The sequence below is a fragment of the Ictidomys tridecemlineatus genome, chromosome 1 (assembly GCF_052094955.1).
Source record: "Ictidomys tridecemlineatus isolate mIctTri1 chromosome 1, mIctTri1.hap1, whole genome shotgun sequence".
Lineage (NCBI taxonomy): Eukaryota > Metazoa > Chordata > Mammalia > Rodentia > Sciuridae > Ictidomys > Ictidomys tridecemlineatus.
In genome coordinates, this window is record NC_135477.1 from 117,218,445 (window position 1) to 117,234,918 (window position 16,474).

The window sequence follows — 16,474 nt, forward strand, 5'->3', positions numbered from 1 at the left end:
AATTCAGTGCCTTTCAGTTCATTCACGAGGTTGTACAACTATCACAACTATCCGTTTTTAGAACTTTTTAATCATCACAAATAGAAACTCTGCACACTAGTTATTAAATAATAACTCCATATAATTCTTACAGGAGAGTTATTTTTTAAATAGTTTTAGTGCCCATAAAGCCCATGGCTATGTTTATACCTCTTTTAAAGCACTTTAACATTTCATTTATTAAAAAAATATATTTATTAAGCAAATATGCTGGATGTAATATTATGGATAGATACTCAACAAAATAATAATTATTTCCCTAAAAGAACTTATCTAGAGTCGTAAATAAATGATATCAGTGCAGTGTGATAAATGCTATGATAGAAAAAGGAAAGGAGAGGTGTCTAGCAACTAATGCTTAGTGAACACAAATTACCCAATTGCACCAGGGATTATCCATACTATATCCTTCACAACTGCTCTATGAAGTAGATATTGTTATCATATTTTGCAGATAAGGAATCTGCAGTCTAGAATGGTCAAGCCAGTTGCCCAGGGATACCAGTGGGCTGTTTAGAGGGACTAATCACTAAATAAGTAAGTAGGAATTATGAGTCCTAATCCAGACTGTGCTGCTTTGTGAATTTATATTTGTGCCTGCAGTTTTCTGGCCTTACTTTGTTTTGTTTTTATAAAATGGCACAACCATTCTAGAAGATCCGTTAAGATGTTTTTATCAAGATGGGAAGGGCTGAGTGGATATAGGAGAATTTTAACTACAGATCTGAATAGGAGACAGACTAAAAAGAATTCTGCACTTTGAAATACAATGCCAGGGTACTCCAGAACAGAGTCTTCCTTATGCAGGGTAATGTGGAATTTTGTGATCAAGAAAATAAGACCTCTGATATTTGTGGCATTAAGAAGTGTTTTACAGAGGAGGTTGACTTGTTCTGATAAACATAAGATATTAACTTGTTTTCTGCCTGAATTTTCCATTTTCCTTATGCCCCATTTGGAAAGTTAGCCAATTTTTCCTCCTGTATCTAGGATAGGGTTAAGGCAAAGGGATTTGTATTTAAATCTACTTGCCTAGAAAATTGCATGGCAGGATCCAAGGGAAATGGCAATAGAAAGGAATGAGGATATAGGTCTTTGATAAGATCTCTGCAGATTGGGAAGGAGAGTGTAAGTCAATGCATGGATTTATTAGAAGCAGTACTTGCATCCTGGTACTGCTATTGGAGTGGAGGTAGAAAATTTTCAGAGATACATGCACACAAAGGTGGGTGTAGTCAGAGAGAATATAGCCTCACACGTACAGCAAATATGAGTAAATCTCATCTATTGTAGAATCTGATAGTCCAGACCTTCTCCGGAGTTGTGTTTTCTGCCAGGAAAGCTCCTCCCTGCTTGCCCATTCAACTGTCTATTATTAAAGCAAAATAGACCATACAAAGTGTTACAGGCAAGGAAGGCTATTGAAATAAAGGAGAAAGACCAGAACTAAGTCTGATCTCAATTCAACTCACAAAAAAGGCCAGAGGTTTTTTGGTGTGAATGAGTGTGTGTGTGTATCTATGTGTGTGTGTGTGTGTGTGTGTGTGTGTGTGTGTGTGCATGCGCACGTGCGCACAGCCTAAGGTATTAGGAATCAAACCCATGGGCACTCCACAACTAAATTACATTCCTAGTCCTTTTTATTTAGTTAGTTTTTATTTTAAGTTGCCCAGGCTGGCCTTGAACTTGAGATCCTTGGCAGGAGGGTTTTGAAGAGCAGAGATGGGCTAATAGAATCACACTGGAGGATGTTAGGGAGGAAGTTAATAGATAGGATATGTCCGGCACATTGCATTAGTCCTGCATTTGTAATGTTTTCCTCTGTGATTAGTTCATCTGTGTTTGCTAATTGGTGACCATGGAACTTAGGCTGCTACCCGCTTCCACAGAGACTGGGAGATAGGGCGCTGCTGTTTGGTTATAGTTACATTTCAAAGGGATGGCTCCAAGGTACTTGAGGGGAAAAAAAAAAAAAAAAGTCCTGAGCTGTGAAACTGGCAAGGGACATTTTAAAAGATTTACATCTCAAAGGGTGCAGAGAATTTACAATTACAGTTTTCTAAAGTTAGTGCTGTACAAAAGGGAAGTCAAGAGCCTAGAATCAGAAAGAAACCTGTCTAAAATTTAGTTAAGCTGAGGGGAACATTAAAGCCATCTTGATCAGTATTTATCTTGAAATTCCCTATTTCATCACAGAAAATGGGACACGATTTCTGATCCTCTTCTTTTCCCCTGGGACCAATTTTTTTTTTTTTTTTACTCCAACATCTATAGAAATTCTCTTTCTTGTTTGTATATTCATTACCAAAGTATGCAAATAAACTGCAAATATTGATTTATATGTTTAAGATATTTGAGGCAAAGACAATGTCTTTTTCTATCACTTATAACAATGGTGATCACATGGATGAGAAAGCAGAATAAATATTTTTTAAACTGAACTAAAATCTTAGCAACTCACACAGCAACTCTGACTACTCTCACTGATTTAGCCTTTCTATCAAACTGGCTAATTGCATCAATCACTCTTACTTTTCCTGTACCCATATACTACATATAACTTGTTTTTCCTGTTCATTTTATTTTTAAAAATTTGAATAGTTTTCATTTGTCTTTAAGTGACCAGAATTCTCATGTGACCCATTCTTACTCAGTTTAAGTCTAGTTCAGAGACTGGACAATTTTGACCAAATTCTCCCATTTTTGCCAGCAAGCTTTCTACTTTCTGTTTTAGAAACACTCGGGGATGGCAAGGACAAAAAAGAATCTTCCTGACTGCTTTGATGATAGCTCCTGGGAAAGGAATTTGAGCAACTACTCATCCACTAAAAAGCTGACTGTCCTTCAAATAGTTCCAATGTGATTCTATACAGGCAGAGCCTTTGTCTCTGTTAAAGGAAGCCTTGAAAACACTGTTTGCAGTGATTTCAAATTCCCTTTTAAAATGGCTGTCTAACAGGAGGAAACATTCTCTTGATTTAAGGTATTCTGAATGAGTGTCTGTTTTGACCATCAGGCAATTTCTAGTTAACTCTTAGTAGTGATCTTATTTATCCATCCAGATGGTTGAAAATAGCACACCAACATCTTTTTCCTTATTTTTCTTGTTGATGAGACACAGGCTTACCGTTACAAACACACACCACACAAAATATGCAGTAGAGTATATTTGTTCTTTGATATCAACCAAGTGCTTTATTCTACTCGTGAGATTAATTTAAACAATATGGACCAGCAGTTATTCCTATTGGTCACAAGAGTAGCATAATAGTTTACTATATGTATCCTACTTAGATGAAAGAGTTAAATGTTTCTAAAATGCCTTTGTGGCCAATTCTCAGAAAGTCAATTAAGTCTAGACCACCAGATGACAAGGAAATAACATCATGAACATGTCTATGATAAAGTGCACCCAAATCCACTTTACTCTGGCCTGAACAGAATTATTATTTCTAAGTAGAAAAAGGGTGGGTTTTTTTCAAGATAGACCATATTTCTTGCAATATGAGCCACTGTTTTGCAAATATCCCTCCCCCACATCCTTCAATTCTTCCACAATCTCATTTCTCTCAATTACAGTGTATTTTTAATATAATTATCTGATTTATTCACATGGGGATTGATGTAATATGTTTGCTAGGTTTAAAATCAGTTGCATGAGAAAAATACATGAGAAGATAGACTCTCATGGGAAGAATATGTAAGTTTTTTTCTAGTACTTTCAAGCTGAATCTGATCAGAGTCTTATTCAGGAGAGGCTTGTTGTTTGTATTGATTTTAAACACATTTCCTTCTAAATATCTTTGCTATATGCAAAATAAAAAAGGTACACATTTAGATGCTAAAACCTCTTCTGTTCTTTTAAAGATGACATCTTATTAATTTGGTGTGACATTGGTTTCCATGCCAGGAAAGCATTGCCACTAATACACTCTACTAAGTTGGGCTCATGCATTTCATCTTTGGGTGTCCTTCAAGTTCAAGATTTTTGTTTATATACATAAAGGTTTGAAATGATGTCATTAATAAATTATACCTTTAGTTCCCTCATGAAAAAGGTCATATCTCTACAAGGCCATTGAATCTATTGATTGAATTAGCTTTGAATGAATTCAGTTCAGTTCAGATAGCTTAAGCTGCCATAGTTAATCTTCTTTTATTTTCACAATCTGTAATTTGCAGTAAGGAAGAAAAGAATAGCCTAACAAAGGTAATTGTCATGCTCTATTTTTTTCTCCAGGAGAAAGTTCATGACATGCACATAGAAATCACTGAGTAAAGAAAATAAAATTTAATACACTTATTATCTGTCACAAAATAACTTTCATGCAATAAAAAGTCTTCCATGAAAATGAGGTCTTTACAGATCAGAGCTAGGCTGCCTAAGAAATGTCAATTTTCTTTAAGTCTGGTTGTAGACAGATTTATGAGCAAATTGCTCCACTAACTAATTGTTCAAGCTTAGAACATTATTCCAGATCATTTGACTTCTATGCTCATCAGTACCCTCTGTAAAGTGGGGATAAAACCCACCTGTTTCTTAAGATTGGTATGAGAATTAAATAAGATATATAAGGCAGTTAATAAAAATGGTTTGTGCATATTAAATTCTCAGCAGATACTAGCCATTATTAATTTAATCGTTAAGTAGGGGAGAAAAGGGCAGAAGAAGTGTGTGCAATGTCACCAAATAAAGAACTATGGGAATCGGGAGACCAAGAAAGTTTCAAGGTTCCTTTAACTCTCATGTTGGCTATGGATAACATTTTTGTTTCATTCTCCAGAAATTTTCTTCCTCTTCCTCTTCCTCTTCTTTAAGACATCTACAACAGGGTATAAGCATAAGGGAAGATAGCACATATGTAGAAGAATAAAAGAAGGTTAATATGACCATACTAGAGGATAGGAGCAAAGAAAGAGGCTAGGTGAGAGGATAAAGGTCCTATCATGAAAGACCTGTGAATTCTAGTGAGAAGGAGAATTTTATCACAGGGCAAGAGTGAGCCAACAAAGTATAATTTAAACCAGGAGGCACTAGATTGTATTTTCACATTATAAGGAAGACTCAGCCCATATAATGGAGAATGGTTTGGGAGGCCAGATTGTTTTAGAGAAAGGATAAAAGCCTCTACAAAACTATGGTAGTGAGAATGGAGAAATGAGAGCACTGAGAGATTTGAAGGAGGAAGATTCACCAGGATGTGATGGCTCATAGGAGCTGGAGAAGGAGGAGGGGTAGAGAGAGACAAGGATTATGCTAAGGTTTCTGACTTGGAAGTCTAAGTGAATAATGGATATAACAAGAGGAGTCAGTTGTGGAGAAGATTAAGTTCAGTTTGAGTTATCTGTGCAGTATTCCAATGAAGCCGTAAAGCTTTCTAGAGGGCAGTTAGTGTAAACTCAGTGGAAAGCTCTGAGCTGCAGACATAGAATTGGGAATTATTAGTGTATAAAGATACCCAGGGGTATGGTAGGAAGGAACAGAGAAGGTAGAAAAGAGAATCCTGGGGAGCACCAACATTAAAGGGAGAGGCAGAAGCTAAATAAGAGAGAGCAGGAAACCAGGAGAGTAATGGTCTCAAAACAAGGAATGGAGATGATTTAGGAAAGATAGATTGTTCCTCCATGTTGAAAGCAATGGTTCTCATTTTATTGGGAAACATAAATTGTTATGGAAAATCACCAAAGATCATACAGTAGGATATTGTAGGAAGCCCATCTGTTTGATTCAACTCAATATATATTTCAGAATACTCACCTAGCTACTTGTTAGGAAAAAAATAATACAGATAGAGTTTTAGTGCTGGAAAAGCTTGTATTCTATCTGTGAGCAGATTAGAAAGTAAAGCATTGTGTTTTCTTTGGAAAAAATATTAGCAAAAATAACTTATGTAATAAAAAACAGATATTTTGTACTGAATTATTCAACTCATTTGTGAATTAATGTTTTTTTTTACATAGAAGTCTTACTTCTATGATGTAAAAAGTATGACTAAGGAATGGAAAGTTTAATTCAAATTAAATAATTAGTGATATCAAATTAAATGACAATTGTTTTGGAGTTATGTAGATAGAGGTATGATATATGCTCAGTTTGAATTATGCAAAGTCTGATTTGCAGTTTCATTATATTGTAGCAGATCTTATAAACATTTAAATGCATATCATTGCTGAAGGTAAATATCTGCTCCTACAGAGCACATTTCTGTAGTATTTACATTTACTTCATTCCAGTATTTAACAATGAAGGGCATTCAAACAGCAATTAAAGAACACCATTATTAACTCAATTGCCTCTTTGGAGGAAGTGTTCAGAACATTTCTCAATTGTGAAAAAAGTAGAAAGGAATGTGGAACTAAAAAATCATAAAACCGGATTTCCATCCTCAACTCAGTCACTTACATTTGTGTAACTGGGGGAAGCCACTCAACTCTTCTGAGCCCAGGTATTTTTACCTGTAAAATGGTAACAGCAGTAAGTTTATTATGAGGGTAGAAAATATAAAAAGCCCTATATCAACTATGTATGTGGATTGCTTTACAAATATTTATCATATTATTATTATTTCATTGAAAAAAGTTATTGTGAGAAAATGCAAATATGAACTCCCAGTTGAGGCTTATAAATGGCTCTTTGCATTGGTTTTAATGATATGTATATCCTTCACTAAGTTGAGGATGTAATCACCAAATAACCAATTTCTTTAGTAGCAAATGAAATAGGAAAAAAAATCAATTAGGGTGTTTTGCTGATCTTTATGACCAAATGTCACTGCTTGGCACTTGACATTCATGATAGATGAAATAAATAAATTGATATCCAAATAAATCAATTATATAATTTGGGGCTAGCAATCTCTTTAATCATATCATATTCAGGAATGTATGAATATGTGTTACATGAATATATTCCTAACAAGTTTGTATGACATATAATCATGCACAAAACGATATCAGTGTTTTTCAATGTTTTATTAATGTTTTTGACTAAAGAAAGACAGGAATTGAAGAAAGGAAGATAGATGTAGATAAGAGATTAATGCTTTGAACAATGTTTAATATGGAGCAACATATTTATCATAGAATCATTGAATTTTACAGATATGTAAGTAAACTTACATGTTATATTCATCTTCTCTACAAGATTCTTTATCAGTGGTTTTCTGCCTCTGCTGCATACAGAATTCTAGAGTAATATTCCTCATGCTTACACATGTGCCTTTTTTTTTTTTTTGGTACTGATATTGAACCCAGGGGCACTTCACCTCAACCTTTTTTTTTAATTTAATTTTTTATTTAGAGATAGAGTCTTGCTAGGTTGCCAAGGGTAGCCTTGAACTTGTGATTGCCTACCTCAGCCTCCTGAGTAGCTGGGATTACAGGCATGAGCCACTGTATCCAGCTTCACTCCTATTTTTAAAAGACATTTTTTTCTCTTCTATTTCTCAATGCAATTAGAGAAATTTCCTTTTTATATTTATCTAAATATCAACTTAGTTAGATGATTATAGGTGTAGATAATATTTTGTGGGTCAAGAGCATCATTCAGTCATTTCAGTGAACAGTTGCTACCAGTTGCCAACTCGCAGGTCGACCCCTCTTACAAGCCAAGCTGCAGTCAGGTTTGAGATACGTAAAACTTTGTCGTGAACATCTTCTTTCAAGATAAAACTCTCTGTAAAAATGTGGATGTGTAACCGATGTGATTCTGCAATCTGTATTTGGGGTAAAAATGGGAGTTCATAACCCACTTGATTCTAATGTATGAAATATGATATGTCAAGAGCTTTGTAATGTTGTGAACAACCAATAAAAAAAATGCAAAAAAAAAAAAAAAGATCAAACTCTCAACTTTGTAGACAACAAATCTAACAGCTTGGTTTTGCAACTGGGCCAACATTTTCCTGTTACTTCCTCAAAATAAATATTGAGGAAATTTAGGCATAACCCAGGTGGCAGGCAAAAAATAATAATTCCTATCCTTTCCCTTAGAGTTACTCTACGTGTGTATATTACAGAGCAAAGTGGACAAGCATATGATAATTTTGCTTCTCTTTTTAAATAGAGTAAAGGTAATGAGTGATGTGTTTGGCATCGCGCTGCCAAAGCACAGCATGGATCAAACCAGAGACACATCTCTTTCTATCTCTGTCTCTCTCTTTCCTTTAAAAAAAAAAATCCCAATAATATATCATTGTGCTGGTATTAAAATTGTTTTCAGACCCTCCTGAAACTGAAAGGGGAGAAAGTCAAATTATGTTAGAAGATCAAGGGGAAAAGTATTCCTTGAAATCCTGGAGCCAACCTTTGAAGTCAGATTGACAAATAGATACACCACTGGTATGCTCGTGTACCTTCCTATGTATGGTGCCTCTTGAATATGTCCATTCAGCTTCTTGGCTTGAGGGACAAGCATATTACCCACATGCATGACCTTTGAAAAATGCCCTTCCACTCTCTTTTGGGGTTTCACTTCCGTTATTTTTCAGGACAGTTGTCAGGGCCATGATGCATTTAAGCCCAGCTATAAACTCTTTGAAGGTGATCTTCAAGAGCCTAACACAGAGCCATAAACATGCTATGTGTTTGACGACTATCTGCCAAATAAATACATAAATTATTCAATGATTAAATAAATGAACACAAGGCTATCCCTACCAAGTTCTCCTTGAATGACTTCCCCCATTTTTCCTTTTTTTTGTTTGTTTTTGTTTTGGGAGTGCATGTGCATGTGTGTGCTTTTCCCTCATTTAAATTATGTTAAATATTTATTGAAAATGGGTAGTGATCACTTCCACCTACTAAAACATATAGATTCCCATTGTCATGGGTTCTACCTGGCAGCTTCCGTGAGCTTTCATTTATCCATTCATTCTATAACTTGCCTGACGCATCTCTCCAATGCCATGCTATGTACCCGATGCCAAGAACCCAGAAATGAATAAAACAAGATCTCTCCCACCAAAGACATTGACATTGCTGGTGTTATGAAATGAGAGGAACTGCACAGCCAGGGGACATCTCAACCAATCGAGCAGATATACAATAGAAAATTCTGTCCATTACTGAGCTCTGTGGTACCACTTAAAGGGCTCAAGGAAGGCCATTTCACTCCAAAATGTCTGTCCCAGAGGTTTGAAAAAATACATATACATATCACGTAGAATTTCTCTTTTACTTATTTCCTCCTTTTGGCTTTTGAATTGCTTTCTCTTAAATTACAAGTGTCCTTGAGTGGGTAGCAAAAAACTCCCTTGTTCTTTTTTTATGATAAGTATTAACTCATATTAATTGTTCAGAGAAATGGGTTTCACTGTTACATGTCCTTACGTGGACATATTGTGTTCCCAATCAATCGCACCCTTCTTCCCTGCTCCTCCTCCTTCCCTTTCTCTCTCTTCCTCCTCTCCTTGGTTTTCTTTCTTCATAGTTCTTCTACTTTAAATTTTTTCCCCCTACACATGAGAAGAAAACTTTCAATCAAACTATTCTTGACTGCAGATGAATTTTTCAAACATATCTCTTTCCTCCAGAAGGATGTGATGATAATCCCATGAATATTCTGGTATCACCAAATGGCCAGGAAGGGGATACATAAGACGGAATATCTCCCTCCTGGCTGGTTACTTACTGGTATAGTTCCTGGCATAGCTCCCTGAATAAACACTTAAGATACTAATGACTTTCCCCCATTTTTTTTAAATAGAGAAAAAGAACATGAGGAGATGGTCTTATGGTAGGAAAATAGAGGAAAGACATCAATAAAGCCAATGAAATTAGGTTATTTCTTGGTTTTTGACATATTCCAAACAAACAAAGAAGTTCTGTCTTTCCAAATGCAAACAAGTCCTCAGCTTTAGAACAGTTGATTGTTTGCAACTAGAATGTGTTTCACTGTAGGTCAATAATATATGGTGTTGGAGTTTGTGGGCTGTCTCCTCCGGGGTATGATGAACCTGAAATTAGACTAACCTGAACTGACTTGAGTTCATCATAACAAATATTAGTAACCCCCTAAAAAAATTCCCAGAAAAAAGCCATGCATCATGGAGATGCATGCCTGTAGTCCCAGCTACTTGGGAGGCTGAGGAAGGAGGATCACTTAAAGTCAGGAGTTCCAAGAAGGCATGAGCAATACAGTGAGAAACCAGTCTCAAAACAAAACAAAACAAAACAAAAAATGAATCTTGGAATTTTAGTCCAGAATCTAAGACACCCTTTTCACCCTTTGTCTCAAGAACATCATAGTAAAACATGAGGCTTCTTTCCTTCTTTATCTCATTCTTCCTCTCTCCTAATTTAACTTGAAATTTCAGCCCAAATTCTTGAAACCAGCAGCAAATGTTTTATATTTAGTGAGTCAGACCTTTACTTGCCTTTTAAAAATTGTACATATTTAAGATGCAAAACATGATACTTTGATATATATATATACATAGTGAAATAATGATTATAGTCAAACAAATTGACATATCCACCTCCTCACATACGTGTGTATCTGTATCTGTGTTAAGAGCACCTGATATAGACTCCCTTAGCAAATTTCTACTTAAGAATACACTATTGTTAACTATAGTTCTCTCTATAGACATATTCATTTTCCATAACAGCAACTTAGTACCCTTTGACCTTCATTTCCCCAATCTCTCCTCTCCTGACAACTACCATTCTACTCCCTGTTTCTATGTATTTGACTTATTTAAGATTTTATGTGAGATCATACAGTATTTCTCTCTCTCTCTCTCTCTCTCTCTCTCTCTCTCTCTCTCTCTCTCTCTCTCTCTTCTGGTTTATTTTACTAACCATAAAGTCAAATATTTCTTAAATTTGTGCTTTTCATTTAGAAATGATTCTGACTTTATTTGACATGAAATTCATGATATTGGGATAGAGAATTAGCATGTTAGGTAAGTACACTAGACTATACCATGCCTAGTGTTTATCAAACAGTGGCATAGTTTACATACCTGCATATATCAAAGAAACTTCTGTGACCCGAGGATTCTTTTTCTTGTCCCCTGAAAACCATCTGACCAATCAAAATTTCCCCAACAACTCAGGAAACATTCTACACTTTAAAGGCTCAGGAAGGACAGCCATTCAAGACAGAGAGTAGGAAGCGAGGCACTGACTTCCAGACAAGAGCAGCAGATGCCTGTTCTTCTCTATGACTCTAGGCCTCCTCATCTGTAAGGAATGTAACAATGAACCTTTAATGAATGCTTCAATTTTTAAAGACTATTCTTTGAACTCTTTTATTTGAACAAAACAAACTAAATTTGGGAAAAAAATATGCTATATTATCCATATTTCAAGGTCTGACAAAGCCTATTAAGGAACATTTAGATTGTTAATATCTTAGATTTTTTGATACAAATTCAAATGAGATATATATTATTTTTCTTACTATATTTCAATTTTACAGTGTGTATAATTCATTATTTCAATAAACATGAAGTTGGTAATGTATTTGCATATTTATTTCATGGTTGATTCATTTAGAATTGCAATTCTTTTCCTTATTTACATATCTATGCTACTTTATTACTCTGAGGTTTTCAGTATTATGAGACTACCAGAAAAGTTAGAGAAAAATGGGAAGATGAAATAAACATTTATGAATATACATGATAGTTGAATCAAAACTTTCTATCATATCTTTTATGATTACTTATTTTTATAAGCAAAACAAATAGAAAAATATATTAAGCATTCTTTTCCTTCTTAAATAGAACACTTAATAATGATAAAATAGTGTATTAGAGGGTAAAAAAATTTTCCTAATGATTTACATATTTAAGTGCATACATCCTCACGTAACTAATAAATAATGCAATGATGACAAAGACTGATTTGCTGCTTCTTCCTATTTTTTTTGCGGGGGGGGGGTACTAGGGATTGAATCCAGAGGCACTTTATCTTCACCCCTGACCTTTTATTTTTATTTTTATTTTGAGACAGCGTTTCATTTAGTTGCTGAGGCTAGCCTTGCAATCCTCCTGACTCAGCCTCTAAGACAGTGGGATTATACCTGTAAGACAAGCCTTTTGTCTTGACTTTGGTAAATAAGCATACAATTCTGAATTTTTCAGATATTATACATTTGCTATAATTGATTAGTATTTTCTCTTATCAGAAGCTTTCTCTAGCCAACCAAAGACCAGCCTTCTGGATTTCTTTGTCTTGTGGACACAGTACTCACATGAGACAGAGCTAACCCTATTTGCCACCTGCAGAACACCTGGTGACAGAGTGATTTAACCAAGATTTTCTGCAGAATGGGACAAAGTTTCACAATGCAATTTCCCTGTGCTCCTCTATCCTCTTCATATCCTCTCTAGATCAGATTCATGAGAAAAAAATTATTCTATAACTCTCCACAGCACATCTTTTCACTGAAGAGACTGAAACATTTACTACAAACAGCATGGAAGCAGGAGGATGTAACTATTTTTTTCTTTCATGCCAGTCTTGCCAGTTGAACTAAATAGTTAATGAAGCTCCTTATGACTCATCTCATGAGGTTGTTTGACCCATTTATGCAACTTTTAGAGCCTTTTCCAAAGTTGTGTTGCAAGGAATCCAAATGCATTCTGCTGTCATATATACCTAATTAAAATTAATTAATTAATTAATTAAAGAATACTGTTGAACTGGAATAAAAAAAAATGCTCTTTGTCCAGGCGATTATACCTGTAATCCCAGCAGCTCAGGAGGCTAAGGTAGGAGGACTGTGAGTTCAAAGCCAGCCTCAGCAATTTAGCAAGGTGCTAAACAACTCAGTGAGACCCTGTCTCTAAATAAAATGCAAAATAGGGCTGGGGATGTGGCTCAGTGGTCAAGTGACCCTGAGTTCAATCCCTGATACAAATATCTTCTTTGTTTTTTAACATAATTTTGAAAAATGATCATACAGCAACTTTTTTTTTCTTTTGAAGTGGAATTCTATAAGATGCAACACATGAGTAGATTCTTGTAGCCCTCACCACAACTAGGATATCGAATTGTTCTACCATTCAAAAATACCTCCTCAGATTATCCCTTTATAGTCACATCTCATGAAACCAAAACCCCTAACAACCAAAGATCTGATTTCTATATTTAGTTTTTTTTCTTTTTGAGGAATTATACAATATTATAGTCCTTTGAGGCCAACTTCTCTCATTCAGCATAAAGCTTTTAAAATTTATTCAAGTTGTTTAGTGTAGGAATACTACGTGACAGTATTTCATTATATGGATATACCACAATTTTGCTCATCTATTCAATTACTTATGAAGGATAATAAGTGATTATCAGCTAAAGATGCTGTGAATATGTGTGTCCAAGTTTTTGTGTGAATAAAAGTTCCCATTATTCTAGGGTAGATAGCCAGGAATAGATATGCTGGGTCAGATGGTAAAGGCTTGTTTACATTTGTTTAAAACTGTAAAGCATTTCCAGAATGGCTATACCACTTTGCATTTCCACCAGCAACATATGAGAGCTGTAATTCCTCAACAACATTTGGTATTGTTAATATTTTTTTATTTTAGCCATTCCACTGGTGTGGATAGATAGCTAGTTCAGGATTTATTTAAATTTATATAATGACTAATGATGTTGAACATCTTTACATGTGTTGAATTTTTACAGATGTGTGTGTGTGTGTGTGTGTGTGTGTGTGTGTGTGTGTGTGACTTTCAAATGTTTTCTCCAAGTCTACAGATTGTCTATTCTCATGGGAGTATCTTAAGTTAGACCAAAATTTTTAAATTGACAAGGTTCAATTCTCTCGTTAGTTTTTCTTTATAGATCTTATTTTGGTGTTATTTCTATGAACTCTTTACCTGAAACTAAGTTATAAACGTTTTCTTTAAGAAAATAATTTTAAAGAAAGAGAATGCTACATGCCCAAAGGCATTCCTCACAGCACTATTGATAAAAGTGAAAACTAGAAAGAGTCCCAAGTTGCCACCGTAGAGAAATATGTACATAAGTTATGACACTATCATCCATTGACTATTAAAAATATTTGAGTGTATAATAATATAATAGTTATGATTCACATTAAAGTTAAATTATATATGTTATATATCCAAAATCATAGAAAAAATAAAATACTGCTTATAAAATAGGTAAGATAGAAATTAGATACAAATGCTAAGCAAGGTAGGCTACATTGATTCTGAGTAACTCTTTCAATTCTTTCTACTTTTCTATATTTCCCTAGTATAAATATTTTTATGAAATAAACCCAAACATAAATTTTTAATTAAAAAAAATCATTCTTGGTGTTTTGTTTGTGGTGTGAGACCAAGATTTATACTGAGTCTTCCTACTCCATCCTGCCAAGCTATCAGGTTAACTGGCTAGAGATAGAAGTCTGAAGAGGAAGATCCCTCTGTGGGCTAGAGTGGAGCAGCTCCAAAGTTGGGGTTGGGTGGGAAAAGGAGAACACACAGGAATACACAGGGACAGTACCATAGCCTATACTCTTGCAGATTCTATTCCCATTTCTCCCTCCTGTCCACTGCCACAATTTGCTGTAAGTTAATAGTTCTGGAAGCAGACTTGATTTTTGCAGAGAAGGGATCATATTAATATGGCTATTATTGATGGCTGTCTGTGTGTCACAACGTGTGTCTTGTTGACGCCAAGAAGACTAACGTATAGTCTCTATCCTGGAGACCTTCACAATGTAATGATTTCATCTGCCATCCTCATGGATAAGCCACTTGTCACTATTGCAGCTAAATAAGCCCTTCTCAGCTGGAGATGAGCTGAGTTTTGAAAATTACCTTTCACTCAATATCTCCCAAAATAGTCATTAGATTTGTCTTTCTTGGTCTCCTAGCCTGAGCTGTAAAATTGTCTTATGCTTTGTTTCTTGAGCATGGCTGCTGCATTTCACACCAGGGCAGTTCTGGCTCCAGAGGGATAGGAAATCATCATAGTGTTCCCTAGGAAGACAAATGAAACCCTCATTTTGGATCAGGAGCAGAACCAACAGGCTTTATGGACCCATTTATCCAGATTTCCCCACTGTACCTGACAATCTACGCCAACTAAAAGCCTCCCATCCACCTCATCGGATCAACTTAATTTGTTGTGAGTTAATCTTAAAATTTTTAGGAGTTACTTGAGTATTTCATCTAGTAAATGCATACCTTGCTTTCAGTGTCTAAAAGGAAACAAACCATGAAGTCACAGAATCACTGTTTAATGCCAGTAGGCATTGTCATGTTTGGTGACAAGGGCCAGTCACTAGTGATTTGCCTTCCCACCGGAAAGAGAGTGCTCTCTGATGTGACAGGTTGCTGCCTATACCTTGGTCATCTTTGACCTGGGAGTTGAGCTATGCTAATAAGAAAGGAAGGGGCTCATTAGCTTTCTTTTGCATCTATGCTTGTTTGGAAAACATTCCCTGCCTTGCAGATTACATAATTATACTTAAGGGCTGCCAAGGAACTTCACGAATAATTATCATATGATTTGCAGGTTTTTAAGACCTCATGGTAACACTGGTGCTGGGAGGCCTTCTTTAGTCATTCACAGTAATTACCCTTTTCTAAAATGCTTTTTCACAGTCTTAGATTGTTTCTTGAGTCTGATGAGAAGCCAAAAGGGCTAAATGAGAGTTCAAAGTGGGTATAGTAATTTGGGGAGATATAAAGCTCCACCTTGGTCCTGAAAGGCCATCCAAATCAAAGTCTTTCACTGGGGCTACATGAAAGCTGAGGTTTAATAAAAAGTAACACCTGCTTAGGGACCTTTTTACAACAGACACCAAACTGCCTACTCCCTTGTTCTTCATAGAAATCTTGAAACATGATTAAAGTTGCCAATGCCTCTGATCACAGAACCAGTTATTTTTACCACTTAGTGAAATTGCTTGTGATAGTGTTTCTAATCATGACCATTGACATGCTAAATCCACGGAGAAGTTTGTCCTCTCAGCAGGGAAAGCTTTGGCCTTGTAGACACCAATCTTCTCTGGCTATCACTCTATTCTCTTTAACTTCTTTATCAATTCCTTTTATGTACGATACATAGTATGTGTGGGGAATTGCTTATAAAGAAATCGGTGGTAATTCAATTCTGCCTTAGAATTGCACTGAATGTGAATACATCAGTGGTTAAGCAGGGTGTGTGCAATGTGCGAGAATGATGTCTGATTATTTATCATTCAACACCTATTTAGCATCTCTTATGTTGTGGACAACAGAATGGACGCTGGGGTCACAACCAGAAACAACATGGACAGAAACAGAATTTCTGTCCTTGGGGAGCTTAGTCTAGTGAGAGATGATGATAGTAAATGGAGGACAGTGGAAGCATTGAGATGTATAAACTCTGTGTTTGGAGGATGAGTGCAGCCCTTCCCAGAGTTTTAGGCTGAGATCTGAAGGATGATTAAGATTTAAAGATTAAGAGGAAGCATGGTGCGGGTGTG